This window comes from Rattus norvegicus, chromosome 18 (assembly GCF_021556685.1).
Source record: "Rattus norvegicus strain SHRSP/BbbUtx chromosome 18, alternate assembly SHRSP_T2T, whole genome shotgun sequence".
NCBI lineage: Eukaryota > Metazoa > Chordata > Mammalia > Rodentia > Muridae > Rattus > Rattus norvegicus.
In genome coordinates this window covers 31,150,544-31,170,780 of record NC_141551.1, presented here as the reverse complement: position 1 = coordinate 31,170,780, position 20,237 = coordinate 31,150,544, and the positions used below count along the sequence as shown (strand labels likewise).

The 20,237-nt window shown below is 42.6% G+C and overlaps 1 protein-coding gene and 1 long non-coding RNA gene across 2 annotated transcripts in view; one reads left to right on the top strand and one right to left on the bottom strand.

The window, feature by feature from the left end:
* Arhgap26 (Rho GTPase activating protein 26) overlaps positions 1–20,237 on the bottom strand; it is a gene marked incomplete at its 5' end in the record, with an annotated part of 285,967 nt that overhangs the window by 188,287 nt on the left and 77,443 nt on the right.
* On the top strand, positions 5,260–11,385 carry LOC134482937 (uncharacterized). The gene is made up of 2 exons (XR_015642922.1): positions 5,260–5,457; positions 10,006–11,385. It is a non-coding gene; the product is annotated as an uncharacterized LOC134482937 (long non-coding RNA).

The following is a 20,237-nucleotide window of genomic DNA, read 5'->3' as shown; positions in this document are numbered from 1 at the left end:
TCACTGGACTACAGTACTATATCATGTCTGTGCTACCCTAGTGCTGTTGATCCTCTGCTTTACGTCCCGCATACTACAATTACACATATGCCCTGGCTTGAACTTGTACTTTTATGTTATTTCCCCCTCAGTGGTAGCAAGTTTGAAGTAATCTGCTGTCGTTCAAACTCCAGCTTTACCATTTGCACACACATCACTATATATTCCTGGGCCCCAGTCTTGTTATCTGTAAAAGGGGAATACTAGGGGCTGGAAAGACGGTGCAGCCATTAAAAGCACTTGCTCATCTTGAAGACCTGTATTCAATTCCAATTTGCAGTGCCCATTATGGTAGCTCACAATGTCTGTAAATCCAGTTCTAGGGGATCTAAGACCCTCTTCTGACCTCTGCAGGCACCAGGCATGCATGTGATACACAGACACACATGCAGGCAAATTACTCATTCACATAAAATAAAATTTTTAAAAAAAGAAGAATTTTTGGAGGTGAATACTAATCTCACCAACCTCTTAGGGTTTTGTGAGAATTTAGTGAAAGAACACTTTACCCAAAGAATACAAATCTGATTGGGCTCAGAGCCTTCTACAAAGGGCACTGCCAGCAAGCATCACCATTACCCTCCTTCTTTTTACATGTTCTGCTTAAAACAGACAAGCAAACATGAACCGTCTCTCCTATGAGCGAAGTTATTACTTATGGCTAAGGAGAGAGTGCAGTTTGAGTTATCTGGTAAACAATGTTATATACATAACAGACACTAATTAAAAAATGTAGAGAGAAAGAGACCATCTAAGGTCAAATTTTAAGACAACTATTCTTTATTCTTTTACACAGCTTTCCAAGTTAAAATAACCACCACCCAGCATCATTTTTTTTCTTCCACCTGATTAGATAGCAGGTCCTGAGGTCAGCATTTGCATGAGTTGATGCACTTCATCCTTCTGAGCACACAGGGAACCACCACTGGAGCTACTGTACAGACTCACACAGGCTCCTTACCATCTCAAGCTAATACAGCCAGTGAGTTACAGAACCAAAATAAAGTAAGGCCAGGTCTTCTACAGTAAAGTCTGCACTCAGCCAGCCGTAACATCGACATGCAGTCCAGCTTAGCAAATAGCTCAGCAATTAATAGAGAGGTGGGGGTTAATAGTAATTAGCATCCCAGCAGTGTGACCATTATGTAATCACACACTTTCCACCCATTTAAACATAACAGTAATTTTACAAACCTCCAATTAGTACAAGTGTTGCAATAAATAATGAAAACCACAACCAACCTGAGGCTATCTAGGAAAGTCCTTCCTAAAAATGATGAGCACACAAAGAAAGCTGGCCAGCAATGGCCAGAGGAAGATACAGAGGGATTCTCAGCAGAACGACTAGACACAGAACATTTTCGAGACTTGTAATGTCACCCTTGAGAAGTGACCAGTCAGGCTCCATGAATTTGTGGGATGTCACCCATGAAATCCCAGAAAGACAGGAATTGTTTGAGCTAGGGAGACTTCTCTGTATAGGGGTGGCCACATGGAGAAATGTTTAAGGAATAGCCATGCCTGAAGCAGGGGTAGATAAAGCCTGTTTGAGTAGCTTAGAATAAAGAAGGATGGCTCGCTACTAGAAAAGACAGAGCTTAGAAATGGGACAGATTCCTGCCCCACTTCCATAACAAATGTGCCTCTCATTCCTTCGGGCTGAGTGACAGACATGTTCAGAAAGCAGAAGGAACTGGCTCTTGCTTCTCTTCCAGTCCTCAGTGGGCAACCTACCCTTGACTTTCCTACTCCAGAGCTACAGTATTGCATTCACTGTCTCAGGGTGACTCTCTCAAAAGTAAAGCCAATAAAAACATATTTGACAGTACTTTGCAAAAATCTGACCTTGAACAAACATCAAATCTCAGCTCTTGCATTGCAGAACTATACATAAATAGGGTCCAGTAGCTAGCATGCAGCAGGCTGCTCAAAAAGCATTAATTAGGAGGGTAGGTTTTAAGTACAAGGAGTGAAAAGAAACTGATTCCCCCCTCCCCTAATCCCTGTTAGAGTTGACGAGGATGGAGTTTTATCTAGACCTAAAAAGCAAGCCAGGTCCCCATTTCCTGGGGACGGTGTCTCATTCTTCTGGAAAATTCTCTAGGAATCTTTACTTGATAGGAGAATGTAAATATAGAACTCCGTACTTATTGCAAGAAAATAAAAAACAGGCTTTTCTTTTTGGCTTAACTCAAAGTTATCAAAATCCCTTCCAAAGCTATTTACTCTCTATGGCTCATTGCTTCATGTTGGCTCTACATCCTGCAGGTGACAAATGGAGCAGAGGGTTGTAGAGTCCAAAGTGCCACTGGGGAGCTCTAGGATGAGGTCTGAGAAAGGGGCTGTCTGCAAGTCAGTGTTAAGTCCCCTTTCCTATAAGCAACTCCGGACTCAGGCAATCTCACAAAAGTAGCACAGCAAAAGGTAGACCAGATGTCTGGACTACTTCAGCCATGGAAAGTCTGGTAGCAACCCCTGAAGTTTTTTTGTACATTAATACAACAGCACATGATGCATAAATCTTGCTGTTTGCTGTTCATTGTGATTATGACAAGGACAATGAGTAGAAAAATAAACTTAGTTTTCCATTTATTCAAGCATTATCAGCTAACTTAAACCTTCAGAGACGCCCCCCCCCAAAAAAAGGCTTTTCTCTTTAAATTATTCCTCAGCCACATTAAAACAAATAGTACCAAATAGTACCTGCAGCTCCCTACTGCTCAGTATTGTACTCTTCTACTTGGTTTCATTTTAATATCCTGAGAGAAACCACAGCCCCCAAGTCCAGATGTTTTACATGGGGCAGAACCTGACTGAATCTTCAGGCCCAGCCATGTGAACCAGACTCTAAAATCTACTGCATGGGATTAATAGCAAGTGAAATCCAGCCAGTAGTATTTGATCTTACTATTTAAATAATAATAATAACAACAACAACAAGAAGAAGCATTGGAAAGGAGGGCATGCTACATTGCTAAAAGAACTAGATACATATCTAAAGCTGTATGGACAACCCCACCATCATGGAAGTGAAGCATAAGTAAAATGGGCCAGGCAAAGGTAAGAGAAGCCACAACGTGAAGGGACACTGGATTCCAGTATCATTTAAACCTATTCATCTAAACATGCACAGGGGTCATTCTTGATCTTTCCACAGTGAACCAGGAACATCTCAGTTCTTTTCAAAATTTGTGACCCCTGACTTACAGCCAAGAGTAATGGGACAAAAACAAAGCAACAACAAAGCCCACAGGAGAAAAATGTTCCACTGCTATCACGTATCTGGAGCTAATTTCTTGCCCCATTTCTTTCTCTATTGCCCTAAATCATATTTTCTTTGACTTCTCACTTGGACTTTGATATGGGCCTTCCCTCAGGACTTACTGATTCCATTGTCTCTGTCACTATTCTAACCTGAGGCACATATCACTCTTGTAAGATGTTTCCCTAAGCCACAGTTTTGGTTGAAGAAAAGTCTTCAAGATGTCACAGTATCAGTGTTCAAATCTCCAAGGGTTGTTGTGTGGAAGACAGAGAATACTCACCTCCCCAATGAAATGAAGGTGAAGAGAAGGCAGTGTGCAAGCTGATGGTACAGAGCTCTTCATGTCTGCTATGGCACTGGGGCTAACGTGGTGTCACTCCTAATGGAGTGGGCTTGTCTTCATTTAGAGGCAGTCCTTGGTATTCCTGGGCCTGATGCATATTAATGCATTTGGGAGAGTTAATCGTGATATAGGTCTTGGGCAAATTCCAGAACAGGGGGGAATTAGTTTTGGTGAGGCAGTTAGGTGGTAGATGTGGACTGTGGGCTGAAGAGACTTCACAGTAATGCCTGGCTCTACCTTCGAGCTCTGTGCCCTCGGATGATCATCTGACATTTCTGCTTTCTCATTGTGAAGTAGAGCTAAGTAACAACACTTTATGAGAGCATTGTGAGAATCAAAACTAGCTCTCCTGCAGCCTGAAGGTGCTCTAAATGTTATTTTCCTTTGCCTACATTTTCCACAAGGCTCCTGACTCCCTTAAGAGTCACAGACTACCCTAATGGCTCCCTTCTTTGACCTCTAACCACATGTACAGTCAGTTCTACAGAACTTAACACTTCCAAGTACAGACTTTCATTCTTCATTGTTTCCATTCTCCTTTGAGGAGATCCTTCTACTGTCTGTATGAGAAGTCAAGTAGGAGGAAATGCACCAAATACAGTGCCAAGCATAGACCAGTGTCCAAGAAATTATTTATAATTAGAGGAAAGGGGGGTGGATTAAGACACAAGATGACATTCCTCCCTTGGGGTCCTTCTCTTAGGCTCAGAAGCAAGACTTGAGGAGCTGGGCGAGCAGGTTTTCTCTATGTCAAAGCCTTTCCTTTTTAAGTGCAGTTGGCACTTGGGCTTCTCAGAGTGAGACATCACCATTTAAGGTGATATAATTTCCAAAGGAGAGGTGGGACGGTGCCCCCTAGGGCACACAGATAGCAAGTGACTACCAGGGCCTAGGGATAAGCTAGGTCTTTCTTTCCACTTGTTTCTAATTCTCGTGATTTAAGCATGAGGATAAAGTCTGTGGTTATTTACCCTGAATGCTATATGTACACCTCTCCCCACACCACCTAACCCCCGGGCTTTGATTTGTGTGCTGCATAAACACTGTTGCCATAGTTATAATTCAGGAAGCTTTGTTGTTTGACCTCAGGAAAAACTTGATCTCAAATCAGGATAACACCACAGCAGACCATCAGGAGGTAGGCACTGCCAAATTCCTTCAAGCTTCTAGAAGGAACTACTGTATTTCGGGCAACAGCAGAGGAAACAGTGTGCTGCAGTGTTATGCAATTTCCTTGCACTTCATATTCAGAAATCCTAAAAACCCCTGAACAAGCAACTTCCCTAGCTTTCAACGGAAGATCGGCATCTTAGCCAATATAAATAAAAACTGGTTGCAAAGGAAGAAAAAAGAAATCTGTGTTCAAGTCAAGAAAGGATTTCAGTGACAATGTAAAGGCAGCAGAAAAAGCACAAGCTGAGCCCTTCCTTGCCTCCATGTGACCTCCATGTGGCATGGAAAGGAGTGGAATCACCCCAGGACACCCACACATCTGGGACGAAGCCCCGCCCTGGAGACAGGCCCAGTCCCCGGCCACCCAGCCCCATGCATTCTTTTTTTGGCAACTATACTCTGTCCTCCTCCATAAACCAACCTCCTCCAATGAATGCCTGCTCAGAATGTACAGTCAGTGTGGCCAGTAATGGACTCCATTAGATCCCAACAACTTACTATGGGAATTCTAACACACAGGAAAGGCTAGACAGGTGAGAACACACCCACACCCTACACTTGTGGTTGTGCAAATTCTGCTTCATCTGCTTCGACCCACGGTCATCACAGAGCTGTAGATCCCTTGATGAGCACTGAGGTGAGTAATTGGCATTACAACACTCCAGTGTGCATGTTATTTACTAAAGTTTAATAGTCTTCAATCTTTTAAAATAAAATTGACAAGTTAAGAGATACACTTTTCTTAAGTATGGCAATCATAAATTGTGACAATTTTATATATCCATGTAAGCTAAGCCACTATCAAGACAGGAACATTTTCATCATCTCTAACATGAGTTCTCTCAGGACACTACCAAGAAACCACCCCCCACCTCCCAAGTTAACAGTCCTCTCCATCAAACACACACACACACACACACACACACACACACATACACACACACACACACACACACACACACACGAGTGTGTTGTTTTGCTCTGTCATAAAACTGGAACCACACATCATATATTCTTGGGTTATTTTGTTTCACTCTGTAATCTTTCTGTGATTTATCCATGCTATGGTATGAATCAATATTTTTACACCAATTCTGCTGAATATTTTATTATTGAATATATCACCAGTTTTTTTATGTTTGTTTGTTTGTTTATTTGTTTTATGGCGTTGCTGTGCACTAAGTCTGTGTTTAGGTATCATAAATAAGACCACTTCAATTATTTTTCTGCAAGTATTTTTGAGAGCACACATATTCATTTTTCTTGAATATCCAAGAGTAGATCTGGTGGATTCCAGGTTATAATATTGTTTGTTATTATCAAATAGGAAAACTTTCTCCAGTGTGGCTGTATTGCTATCTACCACTTGAGTGTCCATGGCAGTTTTAGCCTTTTCTGTGCACTTCCCTGAGGTTTATAGCAAGCACTTTTCATGTACTTTTTCAGTATTCTTGCCTTTTTTTCCATGATGTGTCTTCAAATCTTCTGTCCATCTTTGAATTGGGTTGTTCTATTTACTGCAGAGTTTTACAAACTCTCTGTATACTATGGACTTGCATTTGTGTAGTGTATATTTTACCAACACTTGCTACCATCCTGTAGGTTAGCCTATGAATTTCTTAATGTCGCCTTTTGATAGACACAAGTTTTTAATTTTAAGGAAGCCAATTTTTGGCAGGCTCCCTGTTTTCTGTGCCCTATGAGAAACATTTGCCAATCTAATAATACTAAGATCTCGCTGTATTTCCTTCTAATGACTTTTTACTTTTGGCCTTTATGCTTAGGATCTATCTTGAATTAATTCCCCCTTAGTTACTGAAGTTTGTAAATACAGCTCAATAGCTCACTTGAAATTCTCTGGCTTAAAAATAAAACTTGAGTTTGAGCATAGTGATGCACACCTTTAATCCTAGCACTTAGAGGGCAGAGGCTGGTAGAGCACTGCAAATTAGATGTCATACATCTATACAGTGAGTTCCAGGCCAGCCAGAGCTACATAGTGAGGCCCTACCTCAAAAAACTACAAATAAATAATAAAACGTCAGAGATAAGAACTAACCTATTTAGCTTCTCTTTTCCTTTTCTCTCCTGCCTCCCCTTCTATCTCTCCCAGAAAGTTATATAACTCTGGAACACATTCATAGAAGCTTTAGCAACTCCCACAACAGTGCAAGAAGTTACTTACTCCCTACTACCTCAGCTTACAGAACAAAGGGTAAGCTAAGCCACACAAGTGCTCGAGGCTAATTTTCAGGATGCCCTTTTGACTACATGGCTACCTGTAGTTGTGGTCTGGAGGGAGTTGGCATGTTTGGTGGTCTTGATCAGTGAGCCACTAACTGACTCCGAGCCCTGTCTCTGAAGCTTATTTTCTTATTTTACTTATGCATCGAAGGGGACCTTAAAATGGGCCAACTCTGATATTCTAAATCATCGTGTCCTGTTGTATTTAATATCCCATCATCAAGAATGGATCACTTTAAGTTTTAGAGGGCTCTCGATGCACTTTGAAAGTTTTATATTGCACTGGGAAGGCAAACCATTTCCCACCAGCAAACAGCTAAGTTGGGATTTGCTAGCGACTGGTTAGGAAAGAAGAGGAACAAGGAGGAAGAAAGGGAGGCTGGGTAGAGACTGCTGACCAAAGACCACTAAATTTGCCAAGCCATGTGAATCAAACAGATCGGGGGCAGGACTGCAAACTTGAACAGCCACTATTTTAATCAGTGTAGCTGTTTCTCAGGATGATGGAATCAATCTATACCAAGATCCAGATATATCACTCTTGAGCATCTATCCGAAGGAAGGACACTTCCTCCTACCTCAAAGACACTTGCTCAGCCATGTTTATTGCTGCTCTCTCGTGACAATCAAAAAACTGAAAACAACCTGGATTTCCACCAAGAGACGAATGGATGAAAATGTGATACATGTATACAATAGAACTTGGCCATTAAAAATGGAATTATAAAATTTTCAGCTAATAGATGGAACAAGAATTTCATCCTGAGTGAGCTAACCCAGTAAGACAACTATGGTATATATTCACTTATATGTATGTATTGGCTGCTGAGTCACAGGCAAGATACGACCCATAGAAGCATAGATGTTAATTACGTAGTAAGGGACTATAGGGGGAGGAGTAGATCTCTCTTGGAAGGGGAAATAGAATAAATAGTTATGGATGGAGAGAGTCAGGAACTGGGATGGGAGGATCAAGCAGGAATGGACAAAGGCAGGAATGTGAGGACAGACAGCTAAAATTCAAAGGCCATTTGAGTGGTAGTGTGGAAACCTAATCAGTAGAATCTTCTTGAAATATATACATATAAGAAGGCAATCTAAATGAAATGGCCAAATAACAGAGGAGACAGAGCCACAGCTAGAAATATGTCACCAATTGAAGCTTCCAGTACTGGGAATTAAGTCATTAGCTAAAGGGGTCCCATGGGGAGCTCCAAACAACCTGGGTGTTTGTTGAGGCTACAGGTTGTTCTCTACAAACTAACAGCAAAGCCCTGTTGCTGAAGATAACTCCTATATAACTCATTGATCGTGGAAAGGTTGAGCTGTGGCCTAAATAAAGCCTTCACTCCCATGGCCAGCGTTCTTGGTAGTGGAAGGCACTCTGCACGCTACCAAAGAAGAAATATAAACAACCCAGCAAAAATTCTTTCAACCTACAGGGGTGTCCTGCCTGCAAGATATGCTACTGTAATTACAGCACAAAGCTTGTGAGAGTAGCCAACCAATCTGATTTGACTTAAAACCTACTCCAGGAGATGGAACCCATACCTGACACTACTTAGGTGCCCAAGAAATTGAGACTAGATAGACCAGGAGCCTAGGGGAAACTAAAACACTACTAATTTAAAAAAAAGAATATTATAAAATGACTCCTAATGACATACTGCTATACTCATAGTCAGTGCCTTGCTCAGCCATCTTCAAGGAATCTTCCTCTTGCAGCAGATGGGAATAAGTTTTAGAGACCCAAAGATAGACTTAATGTAGAGGGTGAGAAACTAGAAACACTGGGCTCTTCTTAGAAACACCCTCGAGGCTAGAGAACCACCCTATCCCAAAGGAAGAGGTGATGGAAAGAGTAAATGAGACAGAGTGGATGAAGGACGCCAAGGAAATGAGGCCTTCTAAACACAGCGGGACTGACAGAGATGTAAATTCACAGAGACTGTGTCCACACACTCAGGGCCTGCAAGGGTCTGCACCAGATGGGAGCCTAGAGCTAAAAGGAGAACTAGACATGTTCTCCCATTCCTAACCCAGAAACTATCTCCAATCAATAACCACTTGCAAATGAAAATTTAGTTTCCTCCAAAGGAGTCTCACTGGGAAACAACTTTTAAAGGTAGGCCACATACCCAACAGCAGATGGCCAACAGAAAAAGAACTCAATGACATGGTGGGAGGTTCTTTGTCTCATAATGTCATGTCAGGCCTTCTTATCATTCTTTTAACTTTATATTTAGATGATAATGATGATGATTACTATTAGTATTAATTTACCCTACAGGTCCTTTGTGTATATAATATGGCTTCTGCTTTTGCATTTTATGGGATTCCTAAGTGTATAAATAAATGTTTTTCTGTGTCTATATGTTTCTTGTGCCTTTTCTTGGGCTCTTTGTTTTGTATCACTCTGATTTCTCTTTGTATTTTATTTTATTATCATCCAGAAGATATCTGTTTATTTTCTATACAGAGAAAGAAAGAAAGTGGATGGATCTGGATGGTAGAGGAAGTAGCAGGAACTGGGAGGAGTAGAGAAAGGGGAAACTATAATTATAATATATTGTATGAAAAATATATTTTCAATAACCGAAAAAATAGCAGACCTGGATGGAAGAGGCCTTCACAAAGTTCACATTGAGAGTACAAAGTAGGGACCCTCCAGAAAGCTCAACATGTTAAAGCGCTTACCACAGAACCCTGGCATCCTGAGTGCACTTGCTGGAGCCCACCATGGAAGCAATGACTCAGACCCACAAATTTGTCTTCCATCTACCACATGCGCACCCACATACACGTAGTAGATCGTTGTTCCTAATGTTTTGGTTATAATATTTTCATTAACTGGTCAAAACAAAGCCTTATTTTCTATGTGTTTCTGCTTAAAGGCAGCTAATTAATACATGCTTTTTGTTTGTTAATGTCAAATTCACAGCCAGCAACATACTAATTGCCAAGCAAAGCTCATCCAAGGTGTACTTGCGTATGATGTCAGAAGCCTCAAAACAGCCTTCTTCCACTCCAGGACCATAAGAGCACTTGAACAGTATGCATAAGAGGCCAACTTAAATGAAAACATCACCAGGAGAAAGCATGGACATTTTTTAAGTGCCACTAAATGGACCAGAAAAAGGACAATTATCTCCAGGTGGAGAGCTGAGAGCAGAAAATAAAGTATCATCTTATACAAGATGGGGACATGCCCATTGGAGAAATCACATCTCATCAGCCTACACATGCCTACCCAAAAGATAGCACAAGAACTGGCTTCACAGTCATGAACAATGGGAACAACTGTGCATGTGTGGCTATAACTACGAAGTAGACTGTGGCATTATATAGGTTCATAAATATACCATGTAAACATATATTCATAAAGGCTTTGAGAAGACAGCTACATTCATACTCTCAAACACTATCTTGTGTCTGTTTTTGTGAGATTGCAAAAGGAGCCAAGTAGTTCCAACAGGATAACATGTATACTCCACTTCACTATTTTCTAGATGGTTGTACCAATTTCTGCTCCAAACAGAGAAGTATTGTGAGAGTTACATTGACCACTCCTTAGAAATTCCCAAAGCTTCCTCCTCAGACCTCTTATCTCTCCCTCCTAGAGAGATCTAGACATTTCACAGATTCTCGCAGCTCCCACCATGGGTGATTGTACACAGATACTGTCTCCCTTCCAGACCTGTGATTCCAAACCCCCCTGCTCACTTCAGCAAACTGGAAATTGCCCTCAATCGCAAACCCTACTTCTAAGAGTAGCACATTGCAGCTCATATGTCAAGCCCCTCATTACCCTACCCGTGACACACAGATAGTGTCATCTAAGTAAAGGAATTAGAGAGTGGCAGCAGAGTAACAGGCTGTACCTGGCACTTAGATGCTACAGAAAGAAGCTCATTCACCATCACCGACCCCATCTATGGCACTGCTTTTCCCCAGTGACCTGAACCTGAAATTTCCAAGTCCTGCATCTTTATTTCCACCTCAAATTGAATGACCATAACTGGACTTTGCCTTTGACCTAATGGTCAAAGGCACTTAGTCTGAAATCCCAGGTTTCCCACACAGAAGAGAAGCATCATGGGCTTGACATCCCACAATTATCATTTCCTTCCTGCCCCTCCTGGTCTTGACACTCCTCATGTGATTACAACTCTGAAATCACTTTTGTTCAAAACCTTTCCTGGTCTTATACCTCAGAGTATAATATCCAGACTTTTCTGTGAGGCCTCTGACAAGTTGACCTCACTTTCTCTGATGTGGCTTCTCAATTTCACCTAATAAACAGCACTGTGCAACTACTGGCTATTTTGTAGTCTTGCTCCATTATTTCCTACAAATCTTCATTTCTACCATCTTGCTAAGAAAGCTCTTCTGTCCTCTGTTGCCGGGGTGCACCCCCTTCAGCACCCTGCTTGTGTATGCTTCTGGAATGCTGTCTTTGGCTCCACAGTCTCAGACCACCTCTTCATTTTAGTACACTGTGTACATGACTAAGAGTGATCTTCCACTCTGAAATAAGAGCAAACCAGTAGATTATCCCTACATGCCCCCGAAAGACCTTGCACATAGTAGGTATTTATCAGACATTAGATGGATGACAAAATGAACCAAGGACCCAGAAAGTGCTAAATATGCACAACCCAGGATCTACTTAACATTAACTTTAAAAGGTGCCAATCCAATCACCCTAAGCAGTTATGTAATTTAAAATGAACTTAGGACTTAAAGGAGCACTTCAAATCTGGGAAAAGCAAACTGCCATCTGCCTACCGGCATTTTAAGTACTAAACTGCTCACTTACAGCTGTGTTCACACCAAGTAAATTAAGCATTCCGGCAGCAGAGCCAAGCACAGAATGGGAATTCCAGTAGTGCCAGCCTCCTGTCAGGCATAAGCAGAGCAGGGCTTCTCATAGTGTGACCACTCACAGGTTCTACAATTCAGAGGCTGTCACATGTCCCAGGAGTGCGGCAACTCATTCTGATCCCAATCAGGGTTCATTTCAAGCCACATGAAATAATGAACTATTCAATAAACAGGGTTGTGATGTCAACAATCATTTGGGGGAAGAAAAAAGGGAAATCCTGCCTTCCTTTATACTCTGATACCAAAATAGAAACCAGGTGCACATTCGTTTTAGAGTGGGGATTCATTCAAGGAAAGACAGAGAAAATGAAGTCACTCCCGGCTTTACATAAAGTGCCTTATAATAAATATGAGACAGGAAAATGGACCCAAAGAGAAAATGTAGACAAATGGCAAAATTGCTTGCAGAGAAATAGTCATTAATTATTAAAATATCCAAAGTCAACAAAGAAGTCAAATTATAACACTGGTGATCATTTTCCTTTCTGAGAATAAATTACTTTAAAAGTTAGCAGTATCTGGTATGCATGTGGGCTTAAAGTAGACAGTGCTTTATGAGACTCTTTATGGAAAAGAACCTAGAGATGAGTATGTATGCTCAGCATGCAAATTAATTCTACGAATTCATACTATACAAAGAATCATACAGGGAATCCACTGAGAGACGGTGCTGGTTATCAAATACCCCCGCATAGGTATGTGGAGTGCTCTGGGATATGGCACTGGATGCATAAGTCCCCTGCATAGGAGACATTAGGTGCTCCAGAGATTGCCTTCAGTTTTTCCCAGTAGTTGACAAAGGAACCAACCTCGGAGCCATTCAGAAACTGGCTGGAGAATGGTACCCAGCTCCCTCGATATTTTATAGGTATGAAAACTAGAACAAAGACCATCTGGGAGGCTAATTCACATTAAGGTAGCACTGAGAGATTAGTCTCCAACATCAAGACATACTCATGATGTCTGCTTCAGGTGAGTCACCATTCTATTCCATCAACCACCAATGGAGTAGGCAGGGCAAGCTTTCTGATGCTGTTCTGGGAGAATGGATCCAGAAATTATAGATAGCCCTCTGGGAACTGGTCAAATCAGTCACCAGAGTTCTATGGATGTGTCACTAATGTGTGGCAGAAGTACTTCTTACTACCATCTGGGCGAGTCTAGGGAGAATCAAAGCCTGAAGTGGCCATCCTGTGAGCCATTCCGTGGCAGTCCAGACAGGTTCCAGAGCTTCACTGAGAAAGTAAGACCATGTTCCTCCTACTGCAGAAGTGGTGGGTTTAACAACTCAAGCTTGCAGTTTGGAGATAGACCCCTAACTGTAGATAGGTAGGGTCTCGAAGTTGAGGAAATGAAACCATTCCAAAGTCTCTGGATAATGAACGGTACAGCGAAGAGTCAGGTGGACGCACAGTGCAGACAGAAGAGGATGGCAGTGTGTCTGGCTGGGTGTCTGGCTGGTTCTCTGATCCTTTCTCTCCAGAGTCCTTCCTGTCCTCCACATGGGCTCCACACCCTGCCCTGCTGGGTGACTGTCTCATTCCTGTTCTGCAGCCCTGCCCACACTTGCCTGGTCAGTAGCGTTCAAACAGAAAAGACAGACACATCCCCATGCAGCCTGAACAGAGCCAGCAGCCATGTGTAGGGACCACAGTCCTAATCTCACTCCACTATTCTGAGTCACAGGGATAAGCAAAATGAGTGTCCTCATTAAGAAGGAGCCCACACTTTACGGCCAGTGCAGGCATTCCCGAGAGCTCCAGAGCTGAGCAGGCCTGGGCGGGCGGCCAGCCATCTGCTCCAGCAACTTATTTAACTTGCTGGGGTTTCCACCTTCGCCTTGAGGGAAGAGAAGGGAAGTCCAAAGCAGGAAACATACTTATACCTAGCCATCACTCCACCATGCCTGAACAGTCTGCTAGGCATGTGACCATGGGGTTTTTTTCAGCTTCCAAGTCAGGAACAGGCTGCTTACAAACAGCAGCTAGGGAAAAGGCAGCTTGTGGTCAAATAGACTTGAGAAAAGATTACTGAAGAGCTAAGAGTTCCTTGCCTGGCAGCAAACAACACTGTAACGTGCGAGCGGCCCAGGACAGAAAGTGGGAGCTGCCTTCTCAGTAAGGGACTGCTGAGGTTGAAGGGGCAGTAGAGAGGGCCAGGCTGGTGCCAGGTGTGAATGACACACATCTTCTACCCACCCAGGAACAAGGCATCTCAACAGTGACTGGGGACAGTTCTGGTCAAGAGGCAAGAGAGCAGAAAGGAAGGAGCAAATGGTTCTTTTAAATGAAAAGACTGAGGATAGTTCTGCCCTTGAAGGAAGAAAACTGCAGTGTTTTTCATGGGCACACTCAGGCCTTCAGGACACTCAACCATCATTTACTTATATCTCAGGTTTGCTGGATTCAGGAGGTCTAGTGTCAAGTATAACCACTTATGTGCAGGCAGTAGTGGAGGAAGACTGCATTCAACTGCATCTGTGCTGCTAAAGTTCTGTAAACCTGACCAAGCAGCCAATTACATGAAAAGAGTGGATTTGTACCCAAGTTCAAAGATGCACCTAACATAATCAACGATAGTTCCTGAACATCCTCTGGTAGAAAGCCCACACTGATATTTCCAAAGCTACCATAAAGATGCCTTTTTGTAACTGGATTTGTTCTTGTCCCAACATGGTGTACATATGACATTTACTTCCCTATCATCTAAGCCTTCCTCCACCTCCCTTTACACAGCACCATCTTATCAAAAGACGAGAATACGTCATGCTTTCATTCCTACAAACAATCCATGGTTGTGCGTGGTGGAAGATGAGAGGGGATGGGGGGTGGTGCAGACTGGGGAGGCCTGGCTAGTCTGTTTCTCACTCAGCTTCTTTGCATTGCCCTCCCCAGTGTGTTGCCTGGAAAACTCTCAAAGGTTACAACAACAGCAAACTTCCTTTGTGGTACAAGGTTCTGGGATTAATGCTGCAATGGTTAGCATTTGTTGACTGCCCAGTGTGTGACAATCACTGTGTCAGGTGACTTCGCAGGTTATCTTGGGGAACTATTCTGAGAACGTCATGAAGTTAGTGTCAAAACCATCCCATCCAACAGATAAGAATCCAGGTCAAGAGCTGATTCGAATTCTCGGGGTAGAGGCCTGAGTTTAAACCATTAGTCTTGACATTAGGTTTCTGTTCTTGGCCATCATCCCATAGGTGTTTCTGTGCCCACTTTAAAGCAGGAAGGGATACTGAGTAACCCTCGCTGTGTATCTTATAGATGGCTAGATGGGGACACACAGAAATGCACGGTGCACCTTTCTCCACAAGGAGCTGATTCTTTACCAATGGAGAAGGCGAGGCAACAATGGAAAGGCAAATTTGGAGCAGCAATGCTACTGCACAAAGGGATACCCTTTCATCTAGATATACCATAGATGGACTTGGCAAGACAAAAGCTAATCCTGCCCCAATAATAAACACACATGCTCCATTATGGGAAAAGCTGCTAGAATTCAGGAACAAAAAGGAAAATATTCTCACAATTTTTGGAATCACTAAAATAAGTCCATCTGGTCAGGAGGCATGACCCATGGTCATAACCTAGTAACTCTGAGGATGATCTGCCCGCCCAGCCAGCGATGGGCTGGGGCCAGCTTTCAAGGTGCTGCCTGCTCCTTCACGATGTGGACACGGCAGAACACCTGGCACCAGGAGCTGAAAGGCACTGGTGACTACACCCTGGAACAAATGACTTGCTGACTTCCGCAGTGAACTTCTGTGGTCACGGGAGGCTGAGAGCATCTGCCTTCTGACAGGCAGAGTGTAGATTGCTTTTGCTTCCTCTCCTTACCTCCTTCTCTTTTATGTCCTAACTCAAGGATGGCTGTGGCCATCTGGAACCACAGCCTTAGAGGGAACTGAGAAGGCAAGGGGTGGTTATTAACCAGCAACTGCTGGGGTCAGCAGGGAGACCTGAGACAAACATCAGAACACTCACATCCTGCTTTGCTGACAGTACCCTAGGACCTCCAGTCAATCTGATCCAGCACACCAAGAAACCAAATCAGGACAGTTTCTCTGCCTTCTTTCTTTTCAAATTAAGGTTAAAGCATGATGCCCTGTGTATAGATAGGGTAAGGTGCTTAAAATGTGTCTGAAGTTATTGACCTAGTAACTTCATAAAACAAAGGACAATCATGAAATAAAAGAAATGGAAATGGTTTTCTCAAGGAAAACCACAACCGATATATAATTTTATACAATTTTCTTCCCCACCACCACCGGGTACCCTCTCTGAAAGTATGGTTCTTTTTGATGGCATAGTGTGAGACAATCTTCTTTCTGTCTGCAAGAATCCAGTCCCTTCCCTTTCTACTACTAACTATTCCTCAATCTCCCTTAGAATGTGATCTATGATCTCATTTCTGCCTATGTGGGCTACAACTACCCCTAGGGCCAGCACATGATTCTGATGTGCTCTCAGGCACAGTGGCTGCAGCAGGGATGAAGATGGGACCTGATGCCATTTTTCTAAGCTGTGTAGTTTAGTAGTGATGCTGTAACCGACAGAACCCCTGGTTCCGTCTACACTGTTTCTATTACAGAACTGTCTCCCCATCTACCCATCACCCACTATGTAGGATGTGCCCTCTCAAAACTGAGTGGAAATAGCTAACGGAGATTTGACCTGATCAGAGCTAGATTTACAATGTCAAGAACACTTATAGAATGAGGAAAGTTCTAGGCCTCACAGGAAAAGCAAATGTGGCATAGATCAGTGGAAATGGCTGCTTTCCGATCTTCAGGTGAAGCAGGAACGTGAGAACTGGAGGTAAGTGTGGGTGGAAAGGGGGCAAACGGGGCTCAGTAGAAGGTCTTGAAAGTACACCAGGAAATGGAGATGGAAACCAAGAGGAAACACCAGAGAAGCTCTGTAGCCGAGCAGAAGTGAGGTCACTTTCCCAAATGAAAGCCGTCCAGGTACTCCCTGTATTTGGAAATGTATGGTAATCGAGCAAGTACTCCAAGCTGGAGTTCTGTAGCTAGCAGGTTGCATCTAGAGGAGGCCCAGCTCCCTTGTCCTCAAGTGACAAAACCAGCTATAGCCAAGATATGATGACTTAAGTTCTGGAGATAGCACTCTTAAAAAAACCTTAATCAGTAAATGTAAAGATTTTTAACCTTTGAAAGAGAAACCATTACATACACAGTGTTTTTCTGAGCATCCTTTTCTCTTGCAGTCCTCATGCTCAAGCCTCTATTAAAGTATTTTTAATAAAATATCAACTCTGCTCTAAAACTTAAATCATTCAGCAGTAGCTAGCAATATAGGAAGCACCTGCTCCCATGAAAAGCCCACAGGCTCTTGCCTGTGCATTTCAAACCTTAGTAGGATGCTAACAGACAGCATCCTTTCAAGATGGAGATGTTAGAACATACAACCCTTGCTCAATGGTTCTTGATTCTATCATCTCAAATACTATAAACAACAGTTAAGAAAAGCCCCATTCAGTATAGGAGTCAAAGATGCCAAATTACCCTGATACCTGAATACAGAGATAAGAGGGGTGGCTAGGACAGGAGAGAAAGGGTAAGCACATGATCAGCATGCACACCAATCTACACCAGCAGCAACCAGGAAGAGGGCCAGTGTGATGCTAGACGTAAGATTTATTGCAAAAAACCAAATGAAAAATAGGAAAATGAATGGGCTCTAGAAGCATGCTATAGAACAGAGCAAAGCTGTAAGGATCATGCCATCATCTATTCTAGAATAAATTCTTCTAAATATATGTAAATGAAGGGAGGGGGTTGACTAGGAGCCAGGATCAAACATAACAAGGAAAGAGAGACAAGGAAGCAAAGCTTCACACACACACACACACACACACACACACACACACACACACACACACACACATACACTCACACACATAAACACACACACATACATACACGCACATACACTCACACATACACATATAAGCACACACACATACATACACACATACATACACACACACATACACACAGACATATACTCACACATACACATACACTGCCCTCAACTAACAGAGGTGCACCTTTTTGGTTTGATTCTGACCTACTTCTTAAAAAAAAAAACCAATGGAATAACTACCTGAAGTCTCAGAAAGCCCAGAAGAGGAGAGAGAGAGAGAGAGAGAGAGAGAGAGAGAGAGAGAGAGAGAGAGAGAGAGAGAGAGAGAGAGAGGAGAGAGAAGAAAGGGCATGCTCTGGGTCTCAAAAGCACATAAGGACTTCCTGGAAACACAAGCATGGTTTTCCTTTAATTAAGGATTGCTATTCTCTCTCCCCAGTGGCTGGCTGTAGTTGCTTTGGGTATCCTCCCTAGAAATTATGTATATACTAGAAAGAGCACTTTCACAGACCTCATAAACATCTCTTATTTACTCAAACTACTCATACCTCTCACAAGTTTTTTTGTTGTCTCCAGTGTTAAGTCCTTTTTCTATGAAAACCCACAGTTTTGCATACTGTGACCAACGACTATATGCTGTATGTGCCTGACGACAGATGGCACTAGTCCCAATAACCAGGAGGGTACTACTCTAAACACCTTTTTATCTCATAATCCACCTTTCCATTAGCAAAGCAATGGACATAGATGAAATAAAGAAGGCTTAGGAATATATCATAAAGTGTTCATAATCCTTAGCAACTAGAGAGATACTAATAAAACAAGTCTGAGATTTCATCCCACCCCAGTCAGAATAGCTTAAATCAACAAAGTAACGCACAATTAAATACTGGTAATGGTGTGGGAAAAGGGGACCCCAGAGTCACTGTTGGTGGGACTACAAACCTGTGCAGCCATTCCTCCTAAGAGGCTCTGAACACTTAAGGTCTACAGTTGGTGAACTCTGGACTGGAAGAGCTGGGATACACTGTTAAACCCATGACAAATCAGGGCCTGGTATCTGTTTATGTCACTATACAGTGACATAAAAGGAAAATTTACTTGGAGAACTTCATGTCTAATACACAGAAATACTTACTTTATAAGTAACTACACAAAGGTTTCAGAGCCTGCCTTCATAGTCAACGGACTAATCATTTTTTAAAGCAGTCCCTCACTATTGTCTCTCAAGGCTCCTAGGCTGAACCTTCTTTGCCTCAATGAGAAGGAGACTAATGGGAGCTGGAGAGAGGGGCCAGTTGTTAGGAGCACTTGTGAATTTGGTTTTGGTTCCCAGCAGCCACATAACGGCACTTGTAACTCCAGTTCTCGGTGATTAGATGGCCTCTTCTAGCTGGGCACTTGAAATGTACGTGGTGTCCATATATGCACATACATATGGAGTAAAAATAAAAAATTGTAAGTTAATGAATGAACAGTGAATGCTTTGGGCAACTGCTGGTGTGAAACATAGACTACTTTGGAATACTTACTGTGGACCATCCTTTCAGCCCAGAATACATCACATGTTGCATGATTCGAGGACGTAGGTACAAGCATTGTTCCAACTTAGCAGTTGTAATCACTCAAAACTCTTAGAGATAATATCCTGAACCCAGATGCCAAGTCAGCAGGAAGTGAAAACAACCTCCTCAGTTACAGCTGTATGTCAGAGCAGGCCTCACACCGTCTGGGATTAACTTCGAGCTGAGCTTATATCGCCAACTTATATCGGCAGCCTCAGTTTGTAAGAGGACACACATAGCAGAGCTCTCTTCCTCTGACTACAGTAGGGGTAGGATTCTGCCTAGAAACTGATTGAACTTTCTCGAGTGTCTGCAGTACAGCTAGTTAGCCACACTTGGGCCTTCCAATCCAGAAGAGGAAAGGAGGAAAAGACCCACCCACCCAGAAAGGCGGTAATGACAACTGTCAAGGTCCACAAGGCTTCAGCCTTCCAAAACTGAGGTGCTTTACTTCCTATGCAATGTCATTTCATCCTGAGTAAGCTGTTTTAACTAACTATAGGCATTCTGTCCCATCCAATTAATAATGAGTTGACAGTACTCTGCACAGCATGAACCTTGCAAGTGAAGGGTGCTAGATACTGTTACAACTGAGCCTGTTACACCCCTGCTTAGACTACGTACCAAACACACACCTCCATTACACCAGCCATAAAAATAGATATTGGGGGGTGCAGTCCTCGGGTGAATTTAAACTCAAGCATCCATGGCTGCCCAAGGAACTTAAAGAAACTAACATTTCACCAAAAAAAAAAAAAAAGTTTAAAAGAATTTAGTATAACAGATTCATGCTTTAAGTTGCATAAGAAAGAGCTGGTGTCCTAGAAAACGGCTAA